General features: G+C 39.3%; 1 protein-coding gene across 4 annotated transcripts in view; it reads left to right on the top strand.

Moving 5' to 3' along the window:
- TESK2 (testis associated actin remodelling kinase 2) overlaps positions 1-14,062 on the top strand; it is a 75,271-nt gene that overhangs the window by 34,685 nt on the left and 26,524 nt on the right. The gene's annotated exons all lie outside the window — the stretch shown is intronic.

Here is a 14,062-nt window from a genome sequence, read left to right as displayed (position 1 = left end):
TCCCACCCAGCTTTATTGGGTTGTTTGTTTAATCCCCCTGTACTGCTCAGGAAAAACAAGAAGAGAGTACTCTCTTGTTAGGAATAGTGCTGCCTGTTTTGAGTCAAAATCAATAAAATGCTTTGCTTGTTGTATTAGTTTGAGTACAGACTGAAAGGAAACTCATGGTTTGTAAAGTTAATGTTTCTTATTTACTTCTGTTTTGTAGGAACTGCTCAATTAAAAGATTAGCCCTTTCCCACCCTCCCAAAGACAAGTCTGTTATTAATTAGAAATTTAAGCAGGTTCCTGGTATGGTGTGCTTGCCAAGAACTGCTGTAAAATGAGGAGACTGAGAAGCTGTATGCCAGTTAGCAGGATATGTGTCACCATCATTTTCTGTAACTTACAGATGCCACTCTGAGGCAAAGATGCACATATGTGGGCAATGAATTTCATCACCTTCTGGGGTGACAATTTTGCAGTTCTCATTCTAGCTGCTATTGGAGTGATGCACTCTGGTTCAATATCTGTATTTATAGAGGAGCAAAGGTAAAGATACTTCCAGAAATTTCAAGACACAGCATGAGTGTGAGCACTTTGCCATGAGAAGAACAGTTTATTTGATTTATTCTTTCTGGGTTTTTTCCCCCCTCCCTGTGCTCAGTAGAGGAAACATTCCTAAGATGGCTGATCAAGTTATTCAGGCAGGCGTTGCTAATATTATTGCTGATTTCTTTTGGATATCTGGTAAATTAAAACAGGGATGTTTTGGATTGTTCCACTCACTAAATATTATCGTAGAAGAGGTGGAGCTTCATATTGTTTTATTGTACTAAAACTTGGAAGATTTTGCTCAATGTGGGTTTTTTTGTTTGGTTATTTTTTTCCCTTCCTTCACAGCAGTTGCTTACCATTTAAATAACCCTCCCCACCCAAAAAGCCAAGAAAATGAAAACAGCACAGATGCTTCCTCATAGTGAGCTAACTTTGTAGCTGCTACTTTGTTCAGCTATTTCTGAGTTCTTGGCAAGCAAATAAATCTAAGAAAGACTTCAAAGAATAACTTTTTATAGTTATAATTCAGAATAACAGAAGAGATTCCTGAAGCATCTTGAGACCAAAAAGGAAAAGTTTTAGACTGAAGAAGTTTACTGCAACATTTTGCGAAACAGAATAGCTTTAGTGACATTATAAAAGTATAATTAGTGATTACTGCTTTTCTTCTGTGGACAAAGGTGAGCATTTAATGCCTTCAGTAGGAAAATCCATTACAGGAATGGATGTTGTAGGGAATCTACACACAATTTTGCCCAATAACATAGCTATTCTTTGATTTCAGAGAACTCTTAAAAGTTAAAAACAGTATATGTTCCAAGTGGTGCAATTGTCTTTTCTGGCAACAGTAGTATCATTTTTCATCTTCAAGTGTGTGTAGAGTAATAGTTGAATTCTGAAGACTTCTGGAGGTTGGAGAAGGGGGCTGAAATGACGAGCTGAAAAGAGTTATTAGTAAGACAGGGTGAATCACCAGTTCAAATATAGCCCAGGAGGATAAACAAATTGGCCACTGTCCTGTGGCTTTTTTCAGCTTGTGGTCCACAAAGGTGGTCTCCTTGCTCCCAGTGCTCAGCATAATTGACACCAGCCTGGCACTACAAGTGCTCAGAACTTCTGCCAGGGTTTCAGTTCTTTGGAGATGAAACTGTTGATTCAGACGCCCATTGGTCAATAGGTGTCTGAGTCACTGCTGGGAGAATCCTCTCGTGCTTGCCTGTGCTGGACCTGTTCTGTAATGAGTTTAATTATCCTTTCTTGTGTTTTGAGAGTACAATTGATGATATGCTTATGTATGAGGGATACAGCATCACTTAAAGCTTATGTCTGAGGGCAGCATGATGGGAAATCATGTTTATTTTATATATGTATATGTTTCCATAACAGAAGAAACTGAGAACTTGTACCAGATGTTTGGTGACTGGATTTAGACAACTTGTGCTATTAACAGATAGGGCAACCTCAAATGGTGTTAGAAGAGCACTGAGGATTTTGTAAGCCTGTTAAGGGGCTACTTTAGGAATATGCAGCACTTTGTTATTGGATGGCAGAGTTTGAAGCATTACAGATTTCTTGCATGTTTACAGACACAGGAGGCTTAAACACAGGAGTGGATCATGCAGAGCAGGTTTTTTGCCTGAGGAAGGTGTTGCTCCTATGTATGCCTTGGGATTTTCCCTTTTGGCAGCGTTTTGTGTTGATTTAGTTTTAGTCTCTCAAGTGGCTTTTGTTTTTAAAACTCTTGAGCAAGAGGCAGTTTCTGTTTGTTTTGGTTTCTTTTTTTTTTTCAAAATAAGAATGGAATTGTTTAATTATAGACCGCACTAGGACTTTGGCCTTGTTCTGAATCCACAGTCTTATCAGTTTTGATAATCCAATATTTTTTTTTAAGTTCTCAGGCCAGAAGCTATGGTATATGCCTCTTCTGAAGTAATTCAATATCCTTAGATTGACAGAACAGCTTAGGCTGCCAAGGACCTCTATCCCTGCAAGCACTCAGTTAAGAAACATTTAAGGAAAGCAAAGTATATGCTTTAATAGGTGTATCACCCAAATGAGCTAGCAGGCATTAGACTGCCTCACTAATGTTGAGCTCATGAGCACAGATTTGCCATGCTTGTTTTTTCTAAAACCAGAAACTGGCTATTCCTTTCTCAGCATTCAGCTTTAATCTGAAGCTGCTGGTTTGTTTCTTTAGCTACAGGAATCTGCAGTGCTTCCTGCTGTACTCACATGCCTCTCCAAACTCATTTCAGCCTTTCCCTCAGGCCTCTCTGTGTTTTCCAGCCACTTTCCTAATCTGACAACTCTCTTCACTTCCATTTCCTGGCACACAGCAGTATCATAAGTCTGGAGAATCTTGCAGAGTAGCAGAGTCTCTGGTGTCAGCACGGGATGCTGCAGAGCATTCGGAGGCCAGCTCAGCGCTGCTGCCAGGCGAGCAGACACAGTGTGTGTTCTTGGGACGTGGAGCCTGAGCCAGTGGGGATCAGCCATGGCTCAATAGCAGTAGGGTATGATTTCATCCCATACACATCTACCATGCATGGCTGCATGAGCAAACATGCATTTTAGATGGAAGACAAATAAATTTGTGTGTTGTAGGTTTTATAGGCCTGTGCTATTATATTGAAGCAGATAACGTAGCAGCATAAAGTCTAGCATATAAAAGCCACTTAATACCTTCTTGCAGATCTTGAATTGTTTGTTGAACTCATTTAAACAGGTTTATCTGAATTTCTAAGAAACAGGTCAGGCCAAAATCTTGTTATAATTAGATGTATATTTATATATGCACAGAATGAGTCATGCAGCTTGATAATTCCTTCTTGAAGGAAATGAAAGCATTGGCAGTTGTGTGTATAGAAGATGAGGAATGGAAAGTTATTGTGTGTTGATTAGGATATCTTGAAATTGCAGTGCTTCAGGGACAATAGTTAATTGTTGCAACAGAAGTTTCATGACTATTAATTCATACTGGATGATAGTAAAAATGTGTGCAAATGCACTGCTGCCACAATCTGATTGCTCAGTGTGGGATCTGACATGCATTGGAACTTTCTCAGGCAGAGGGCAGGGCTGTTGCAGTGTGATAGGAGCATGTGGTAGGTGATGGAGGGGTAGGACAGTATTATTTCAGCCAGGAGCTGAGAGCTGCCCAAGATGCTCTCCTGAAGCCTTTCAGATTTGATCCTTGCTGGTGAACTGTGCAGTCAGACTCATGGAACACGTGACACCACACCAGATAGCTGGAGTGGAATCAGAAGCACTCAGTGTAGCTGGGCAGCCATGGTTTTCAGGTGCTGTTACACATGGCAGTGGGAAAAGTGCTAAAGCTCATCGTAATGAAAATGCCAATGTCCTTTGAAGAGAGAGGGTTTTTTCCATTAAGTTCTTTGGTGATAACTGAAAAGTTCCCTTCTCTACTTTCCCTCTCAACAATAATTTAAGTAAACAATAAATGCAATTAGTGGAGTTTCAGGTTTTTGGAGACCTTCCTTTTTTAGCATATTTTCTTTTTTACTTTTGGAGATAGCACTATTTAGAAAGAAAAAATATTGAAAGCTTAAAAATCTCTGAATTGTTTCAATTGTGCTGAATTGCCCTTTTACAAGGAATAGAAGGAAGGTTCTTAAAGTGAGAGGGTTCTTCTGATAAACAGTTTTCACAAGCAGAATAAATCATTAAAAGTATTTTATTCTTCTTTCTTTTTTCCTCCCCTCAGTTCTTGGTTATCTTTCTGTTGAGGTCCTTTGACCCTAGAATGGAGAAAACCAAACAGGCATCACTTAGGTCTCCTCTTCTGAAGCTCTGTGCTACAGCTAAAATTGTAGTAGTAGTAAATGTATATAGTCATACCTTGCCTTCCAGATGGCAATTGCACACTTGTGAGAGTTTTAAAAAGGCCTGAAATACCATTCCTTCCCTGCTCCCTCCTTTCCTCATCTCCTGTAAGACTCTCTAATCCCTACTTTTGTTCCACCAGTGTGATTCATACTGTTTGAGTAACTTTAATTTTACTCATGTAGCACTGCAATTATTTAACTCAGTTTTGGTGCTGGCAGTAGGCTGTCAACTCTGGAGAACTTGGTGTCTTTGGAACTGTAGTTCCTATTAGCAGCCATTCTGCAAATGTTTAATGCAGGTAAGGAATTGTTCCTGCTTTAGGTATTACCTGTTTACCAGCTGACATTTAGTTCCTGGATAAGTTGGCTTTGGTGGTATAAGTTAGCTGTGGTGTGAAGTTGGTAAGCCCGAGCTTGGAGACAACTGAAAAAAAAATTAGGGTTGTGCTTCAGGTATCACCAAGTAGAAAATTAAAAGAAATTAAAGGACTCTCATTTTCATCCTGTTAGAAAATATGACTTATTTCCTGGATACTGCTGTCCAATTTCTAGCAAAAAACCCTAATAATTCAGAGATTTATTAGGCAAGTCCTTGAATTCATGTTAGGTACTACCTAATGTGTTCAATAGAGCCATACTGAGTAGAGGCTCCCAGATCAGTTTGTGTTCCTTAATATCTTGTACTTACCTAATGCTTGTGCATTACCTCCCCTTGCTTGTTGAAATATTTCCTAGACACTTTGTATAGTCCTTCTGACTGAAGTATTGGAAAAAGAAAATGCAAAACGAGGAGGAAAAAAGCAGAAGGGTGGGAGAACTCTAAAGGTAATTTTGTCCTTTATCTCCCCTCAGATTTGGGACCCAATGCTGCTCCAATTTGGTCTCATTTGCATACATAAAGCATCTGCCTTGAATGTATTAAGGTCTTGAGCAATATGTAAAGTTATTTGTTTTATGGTTTTGTGGCACTGGTCACTACTTTGACTTTCTGGAGGAACAACATGAGTGATGGTGCAAGCTGTCTCCTGGATGTTTCTGTTCACAGCTCAGAAGGTACAGAATATACTTGTTAATTCTAAATATCTTCTCTTTAGGGGAATGAATCTTGATACAGAACAGTGTAAAAAGGGCATTTACTTTGGAGTAACTTAAAAAAAAAAAAATACCATGCAATGATGACAAATGATCTTTCGGATGACTTCCAACAACTGACGGCCAGAATTTTTAAATGCCTCCTGGCTGTAGGATGCAGCAGAAGGGCTGTGGTTTAAACTTCATAAGAACTCAAAGTATGCATAAAATTCTGCAGATTAAATTTATCCTTGTGATCTCTCAGCCAGTGAATAACATGACCTGTGGATTAATACTGTAATAAACCTCTGCTTGCAGGCTCTATCCTCTTTGTCCGTGCTTCAGATACTTTTTGTAGCATTAACTGGAGCTACAGCTTCCCTTTATGAATGAAGAGTGCTTTTAGTGGTGCTGTGCTAGTGCTGGAAAGCAACATGCAGAGGCAATCTGGGCCTCCACAGGTATAAAACCCAAGCACCAGAAGAGTAAGTTTAGTCCTATTGAAAATATGTCAGAGGTATTGAGTCCTCTGCTAAGCTATGGTTACTTTGTATGTTTCCTGGAATGGACTGGAATTTTACACCTGGATAAATTTGGTTCTAGGAATATATGCTCTGATGTCAAGAGTGGTTATGTGGTATAAAATTAGAAGTATCTGTTGCTATTATTTACTTGCCTTTTTTGCTGCTTTTGTTGTAAGACTAGAAGTCCAGCCAGCACATATCCATGTTATTTCCTCTGTTAATTTGGTTGTTTGGGTTGTTTAGCTTTTCCTTTACAGGAGTCATTAAGAGTGAGACCTTGCATGTACTTGCCTCAGGGTCAACAGAAAACCATTCACTCAGAGCCCAGGGATTTGACCTCTAGAGAAGAGTAATGGTAACCTTGTCTGATGCAGCAATAGTTGCACTCCCCATTAATGGCTGTGTGAGTATTCACTGCAGGACCTGAGAAGAGCGAGGTCATGGCACCAGAAGTAGGGTTTAAAACAGAGTGGGGAAATAGCTCAGGTATTAGCAATACTAGGCTAGTCTGTAATGTAAAAGGTGAGAAATCATTCCATTTCAATGGCACTATTTTTTCCAGCACTAAATTAGAATGAATGGATCATGAGATGTCTCTTAGGGCTGTTTGTTGTCTGTATAGTGCTCTTTTCACAGAATCACAGAATGGTTGAGGCTGGAAGGGACCTCTGGAGGTCACCTGGTCCAACCTCCCTGCTCAAGCAGGGCCACCTAGGGCTGGCTGAGGCTGGTTGCCAAGACCTGGTCATAGAATCACAGAATGGTTTGGGTTGAAAGGAACCTTGAAAGATCATCTTGTTCAAATTCCCCTGTCATGGACACAGACAGCTTCCAATAAACCAGGTTGCTCAAAGCCCCATCCAGCCTGGTCTTAAACACTTCCAGGGATGGGGCATCCACAGCTTCTCTGAGCAACCTGTGCCAGTGTCTCACCTCCCTCATGGCAAAGAATTTCTTCCTAAGATCTAAATCTAAACCTACTCTCAGTTTAAAAACATTCCTGCTAGGCCTTTTAAAAGGTCTCTCTCCATCTTTCTTGTAGGTGCAAGTTAGTAGGTGCTTTTAAATATCTTGTTAATTCTATCATCCTGTATTAAAATAGAGATAAGGTAAATCTACAAGATGCAAAATGCTGTTACTGTGTGCCTGCCTACTGGTACATCTGAATATTGACTTAATCTTTTGGGGTTAAAAAACCCAACCAACTAAACTTTTACAGAAAGACAAGCCTATTGCTTGTGCTTTCTACTTCATTTCACAGGAGCACCAGGATTCAGTTAGGAAGAGCTCAAAGTTTTACCACCTTTGTTGTTGCATGTAGCAGCTACCTGCTGAAAGGAGAAAGGCATAGGCAATAGGGACTTTTCTTACAGCTGAAAAATGAGGAAGCTTCTGTTTATATTCCAATATGAATGTGTTTATAAGATGGCAAACCATCTAGCAATAGATGTTAGCAAAGTCTCTAGCAGTCTTTTGGAAATTATAAAAATCCTGATTCTTTAAAGTGAAAAGCTTTGGGATGTGCTTTGGATTTCTTTTATCAAAGTATAATTTTTAGCTTTTGCGTAAATTATTGTGACAAAAAAATGTATAAATGTGAATAATAAGTCCATGGATGTGTGTATATATTTGTTTGGTACTACATGTAGACCTTGGGCTTACTTGTTTGTGTCACTTGCAAAATGATTTCTACTACATCTTTGATCATTTTGAAATGCAGTTATAATTCTTTTTATAAGCTTGGTTTGGTACCGACACTTCCCTTCATCTCTTGATTGTTCATAATAGAATTTTAAAAATACTTGTCAACACTTGAGCCATATTTGGTCTTATTTTTGCACTCTTCACAGCATATGGACTGTCAGTTTCAGTTTTGCTGGAACAGTTCACTTAGGTTCTCAGTTTAATTTATAAAAAGTGGCTGAATGTGCTCTCAGCAAATGTAGTTTGTGCCTTGACAGCCAGCTCTACCTCATCCTTTCTTTGTGCTATGCAAGGCATTGTACTGTTTCATCTTCAAAGCAGTGTCCTTTTTCCTCTGGTTTTATTCTCTTCAGAGCAGTACAGCATGTCTCTCTTCAACCTGAGACATCCCCATATGAAAGACACATAGCAGTTTGCAGAACTGAAGAGACCCATTCCTGGTCCCTTGATCCTGTCAAGAAGCACAGGTGCCTCTAGAAGCAGCCATGCCCTGATTAACTGGAGAGTGCCAGACCAAACCAGGTGTACTGGCTTAGTGGGGGGGGGTGTCTGCCCTAACTGTATTTTTTGACAGAGTGCATGAGAAAGCAACAAAAGTTAAAATTCCGTTTTCCGAACAGTGACGGTTCAATGTAGTTTATCAACTCTGAGAAAGCTGAGTGAAGGTCAAAAGAATGTGAGCACCCTCATCTGTTTTATCAGCTAAATATGTCTAATTTTTTGTTGAAATGATTCTGTAGACACTTGCACCGAGCTTGTTCAACCAGCTGAAAGTTGCAGACTGGTACCTGTGTGTACCTTATGTGTGAGAACTGAGTCAGGCTGATTAATGATAGGTGTTAACCTGACATCTGTATGCACCAGTGGATGCAAAATCAAATCTAAACATGGTACATGTAATAAGTAAATTAGACTGTTCAAAGTAAGTAGAGTTTTAAAGGCTTGCAGAAAAGGGAAGGGGATGGTCGTGGTTTTTAGAAAGTGTCACACTGTTAAAACCTTATGTTGTAACTTTAAGGCTTCATGTATTATTTTGTAACAAAAAAAAAAGTGTCTAACTCAGCGAAGTTATTTCACAGAAATTTAGACAAAGTACATATTCTTTACTTTTATATGATTTTCCTTGGGAACCCAATATTTTTGTGATTTTTTTAAAAAGAAAGAAGACTTCAGTCCCAAACACAGCTTGATGTGCTGCATGTACCCAAAAAGTCCATTTAAAACACACAAGGGGGCCCGGCTTTCAATGACAGGAGGCAGGAAATTTAGTGTTCTGACTGAAATTCCACCTCCAGTTCATACTGTTGCAGCTTCATGTTGTGGCATATGTGGTGTGCTTGACCCTTTGGTTCTTTCTCCAGCAAAAATGATACAGGTCTCCACAGGAGTTTCAGCTAAGTCTCTCTGATTTGTAGCTTTGCAGTTTTGAGTGCTTAAATATCAAAAGTCAGGTTTTTGGAAAGGATGTAAAGGACCTTATTGAAGTTAGGTGGTATTTAAAATATTTTTCCCCTACATCTGATGCTTGCTTACTTTTTTTAAAATGAATGAAAGCAAACCATCTTGTCTGATTGCTTGATCAAAGAACTAGGTTCCCAGAAAAACACTTAACAGAGAATTTTTAAAAATTTGTTTGGGTAGGTTGTACCTGGCCATGCAGGGGCCTTCATTTTGGAAGGAAATTCATGTTGCTCCACCTGGTCTTCACACTTATTCTGAAGACAGAAAGGTGGAATTGATTCTCAAAAGTTGCAGTAGAAAGCTCAGTAACAGGAAGGAAAAAGCTGAGGAAAACATTGGCTTCTGGAGGACACAAGCTGGCATTACAGGCACTCTCTGAGGAGGGAAGCTGGCAGGTCAGTTAAAGGAAAAACCCGCTGTGGGCTGGTAGTGACCAGGTAGATTAAACACATGGGGACAATTCTCCAGACAAAGTCTGTGCTTTTACCAAAAGCAGATAAGAGGTGAAAGCTGTGTGAGCCCTACATTGTGCTGCAGGCAGTGGGAAGCTGCTTAGATGCATCTGCACTGTGTGGTTAGGCGAGAAGGGTGGGTTCTCGCAAGAGGAAAGTTCAGATGTAAAAAGAGCTATAATCAGAGACACCAAAGAAGTCCTCATTTAAAGGCAGAAGCCAAGACTTTAAAACTAAAAGCCTAATTTGAGGTGCACAGTCTATATTATGCATGCAGGTGCTAGATGTGATGAGCAACCAGTTATTTCACTGAGAACCTCTGAGCTTTTCTCCCTTCCTCTCCTCTATTTTTAAAAATTAAATCTTGGCTCTGCAGGCTATACCTTGGCTTGAATTATTTCCCCCTCCTCTCTCACAGGAGGATGATTGACTTGTTTTATCACTTCAGAGCCTGTAATAGTGCACAAGCAACTTTTATTCATTATTTTATTTGAGATAGGTGCATCTAAATATGTTGTGTTCTGAGAAAGGCTTGCTAAATATCTTGCTGGTGCTAACCTCTTCCTCCTTTTTAGAATGTCTCAAGGATAGGAGAAAGATAAAAGGCAGATAAATGTTCAACTGCAAACAGCAAGTTCCATTGTCTCATTCCTTGTCTCCTTTCTTGCCCATGTGTGAGGCACACACATGTGGGTGGGTGCTCTGTGTGTGGGTTGTGTGGGTTTTTTTGGGGAGGGGTTTTTAATATCTGTTTTGACACTCACTATAGCCAACTGGACCATTTGCCATTGCCTCAAGCAAAAAATAAAAACATTTTTGAATTTCATCCTCTGAATTTTTTTATTGGTGGCTAGATTAACAAGAGTGAGGAGAGGCAAGCTTCTCAGCTGTCACAGTATGGGGGGAGAGAGAGGAGGAGAACTGAACACTGTTTTGGACTCTAGATTTTCCTGTTACTTCTGTATATGAAGAGGGGCAGTGCAGTTAGGTACTGTGATGCTGGCCACTTAACTTTTTGCCTTGGAATTTTTTTCTCACATATTTTCAGTAAATTTAGTTTGTATGTAGTGTTTTCTCTTATTTCCCTGCTTTTCAGTCTGGATCCCAGGAAACATACTCTTGAATTAACAGGTGTTCTGTAGTTTCACTTCCTCATTTTGTTGTACTTATCAGCCATCCAAAACATTCAGAAACTGAGTTGTACAAGAAAATTCCTTTAATGTTTGCTTTTGCACACCACTATTAATAGAGGATCTTGGTGCCTTCTATAATTGCCAATAAAGTGTTTGAGCACCCTCAAATGTAAGTGGATTTGTTGAGTGGATGTGGGAGTGTTGAGGCTTGGAAAAGTACTCTGAAACAGCTCAAAGAGAGTATTCCTTATGCAGAATTTAAAGTTTGTACTATGAGAAGTGTTCATGTGCTGTAAGTTTGCTCTCAGCAGATCTTGTAGCTGTTTCAGAGACTTCAAAAAGTGAAGCAAAGGGTTATTTTTCTGCCATCTTGCAGGCATATAATCTGTGGGCTGCTGCTGCTGGTATTTATGTGGGGAAGGTGAGAAAGACCTTATTTAAATGAGAAGCTCCTTGTTAGGAATTGCAGCTTCTCAGCAGAACTGAGTCTAGTATGTTTGAAATGCTGTCAGTGTGGATAGAGCCTTCTGCTCTTAACAGAAGTGTTATTGGAGACATGCTGTTTCTCTTGCCTGTGTCAGCAACAAGGTACTTTCTCTTCCATGCCTGTGTCCTAAGTTATGCCATATTCCAGATTCTTATCTGCACTGAGACTGGGTTCCACTTAGAATCCAAATAGTTATGACTTCAGATTGTAAATGCACGTTTTTTTGTTAGGCCTTCTTTGCTTTCTGTTTTTTTTCCTACTAATATAATTACAGGAAAAATGGTTATCAAGGTCAATTTGTATAGATATACTGGGAGTGTTTTCCGGTTCCTACAAAATAAGCTTATTTCCTGCAGTATTTCAGACCTGAGTGTGAGTGAGCGTCCATAAAACTGCCTTCATCCCTATGTGTTGCAGCAGTGCATTGTTGCTATGTGCCTCAGCTGAAACCTTACCAACAAGAATCTGTTTGTAGCAGCAAGCAGCCAAGTGAACATTACATTTTGATTGAATGGAATGATGGAGAAGGGCAAAATTCAGCATACTGACCATAAGAGCTGTTGGAATTAGAGAATTAAAGGAAGACAAATCTTGCTGAATTCATTTCCATGCCAACGCTTGAATGTTTGGAATGCAACAAATGGTTTTCATTACAGCTCCTTCCTGAGTTAGTGCATGTTAATTCTTGTTTGCCCTTATAAAAGAAGCCATGCCTGTACATGCCTTTTCAGAAGGAGGAGCCAATGAATTAATCAATGCCACAACTGACACAGAAGAAGAAACAGAGGTAGATCTGTTGCATTTCTTAGCTTTTGGTTTTGAGGTCTGAAGAGTGATCAGGCTATGGCAGTTGACAAAGCTGACCCTTTCCTCTGCGAATAGCTGGCACTTAAATTTATTTTAATCCTGTAATGGTTAACACCTTTAAAGAAAATAAATATTTTTTTATTAAAGAGCAGGATTGTTTGTATTGGTAGAAAAGCAGATGAGAAATGGATTTTAGGTTACAGATTCTTTTCCTTTGGTTTTCAGGAACTGAGGAGCAGGAAAGTAAAGGAGCCTTCAGATGAAGACTTTTGGCTTTGCTTCTGTTCTTTCAATCAAGCTGTTTTTCCAAGCCACTTGTGCCCTTGTCAGCCCCCATTAAAAAGCTTGATCTTTGTTCTGAAATGTGTTTGCTTCATCTGTGTTCTTTCAGTATTTGTGTGTTTCTCTGTGGCAACATTAGTTGACCTGCTGAACAAAACTATACTCACACAGCCCAAATTAAATATCCAACTTGTTCTGTTTCAATGATTAATTTATTGTTTGATACAATGAACGGAAATGGAAGGTTACTTGGATCAGGTAGTTTTGTAGCTTTTTAAATTGTGGGATTTTTAACAACTGGAAGTCTAGGAACCAACTTCAAATTAAAAAAAAATGTCAATTGCATAGACAGTCTTGCTGTATCAACTTGTAGTGTCTCATATTGTAGTTTTTAACATTGTGATTCTGTCTTTCTTGTCCCGTTCTGCACAGCTGAAGCTAATGAAAACAGTTTGGGGAAAGGATGAAACTTCCAGTCCTTCCACTGTAGCGAGTTATGCCAGTTGTAACAGAAGGTTACATTGGCTTGTGCAGAAGCCTTCAGAGACTGCAGTGTGACAGATGAGAACTGCAGATGAGGTTGTGTCTTCCTTGAGACAGGTGGTTTAAAACTGCTTTTAAACTTCTGCAGAAAGCTTAGTGAAAAGCTCTCAACTTCCTTTTATTAGGCATGAGAGTTACCTTCTTACGTCCAGCATCACAAATGATACAAATGTGCAAGCTCTGTCTATTTTGACACTCTTCCATGCATTTGTCAATAACGTCTGCAATACTTTATTTTGCTTTCCAGGTCTCCCTTCAGAGTATAATTACTTATTCTGGGTTTTGCTCTGATGTCTCTTGCTACTCCATGCGGAAGGTGCTACTGCCACGAGTCTAGTTTCTCTTTTCTCCTGCATCTTTATCTGTTTCTTCAATGTGTTTTTGCAGTATATTCATTTGTTGCTATCTCAATGTTTGTCTTGTAGTGTTCTGGGTCCCTGGATCTCTTTACGTGCCTCATTTGGTTTGTCACCTTAAATACACTCTCCACACATACTTTTCTTAACCACTTAATGCCTTGTCTTTGGCAACATTTGGCCAATAGTACAGGGGTGTCTTGTGGTTATTTGTTGCTTTTCAAATGACAGGCAGTGACATTTAAAGTCATCTAAATAGCAGGCCAACTTTTTTTTTTAGCCTTCCTGTGTTGTATCTGTTGGCTTATTTATATCAGACCTACCCACTGAAACAGCATTAGTTTTCAAAACAGCATTGAACTCTTTGCAATTCCCATCAGTCTTCTCACTCGGACTTGGCAATATTTGGAATCTTTGTTTTTGAGAAATAACTGTTAGAATTATGTGAATCTGATGTGCCTTTTCTTTAAGAGCTTCTAGTTCACATAATAGTGTTTAAACTTCTATTTTGATTTTTGAAGCTAAAATTTGACAACTGAAGTTGAGTATTATCTGACAGCTGAAGTTCATTGTTAGTCTCTTGAAATGAAGCATGTAATGCTGTGCTTAAGTACCGTTATATGCTGAATTTCTTCATTTCATATGCTTGAGTCTGATAATGTGACTGCAATTGTGCTACAAGGCAGCAGTCCTATTATGCTGATTTTAGGTTAAAGTAGCATGACTGTTGTACAGGGATAAGTTACACACTGCTGCTTCTGCATTTCATAGCAGTAAATGATAACATCAGAAACCTCTTCAAAGTTCTTTGATCCAGAAATCATCTGTGCTTGGCTGAGATTCTGAGTAACTTGTCCTTC

The sequence above is a fragment of the Vidua macroura genome, chromosome 9 (assembly GCF_024509145.1).
Source record: "Vidua macroura isolate BioBank_ID:100142 chromosome 9, ASM2450914v1, whole genome shotgun sequence".
Lineage (NCBI taxonomy): Eukaryota > Metazoa > Chordata > Aves > Passeriformes > Viduidae > Vidua > Vidua macroura.
This window is presented reverse-complemented; position numbering and strand designations above follow the sequence as displayed.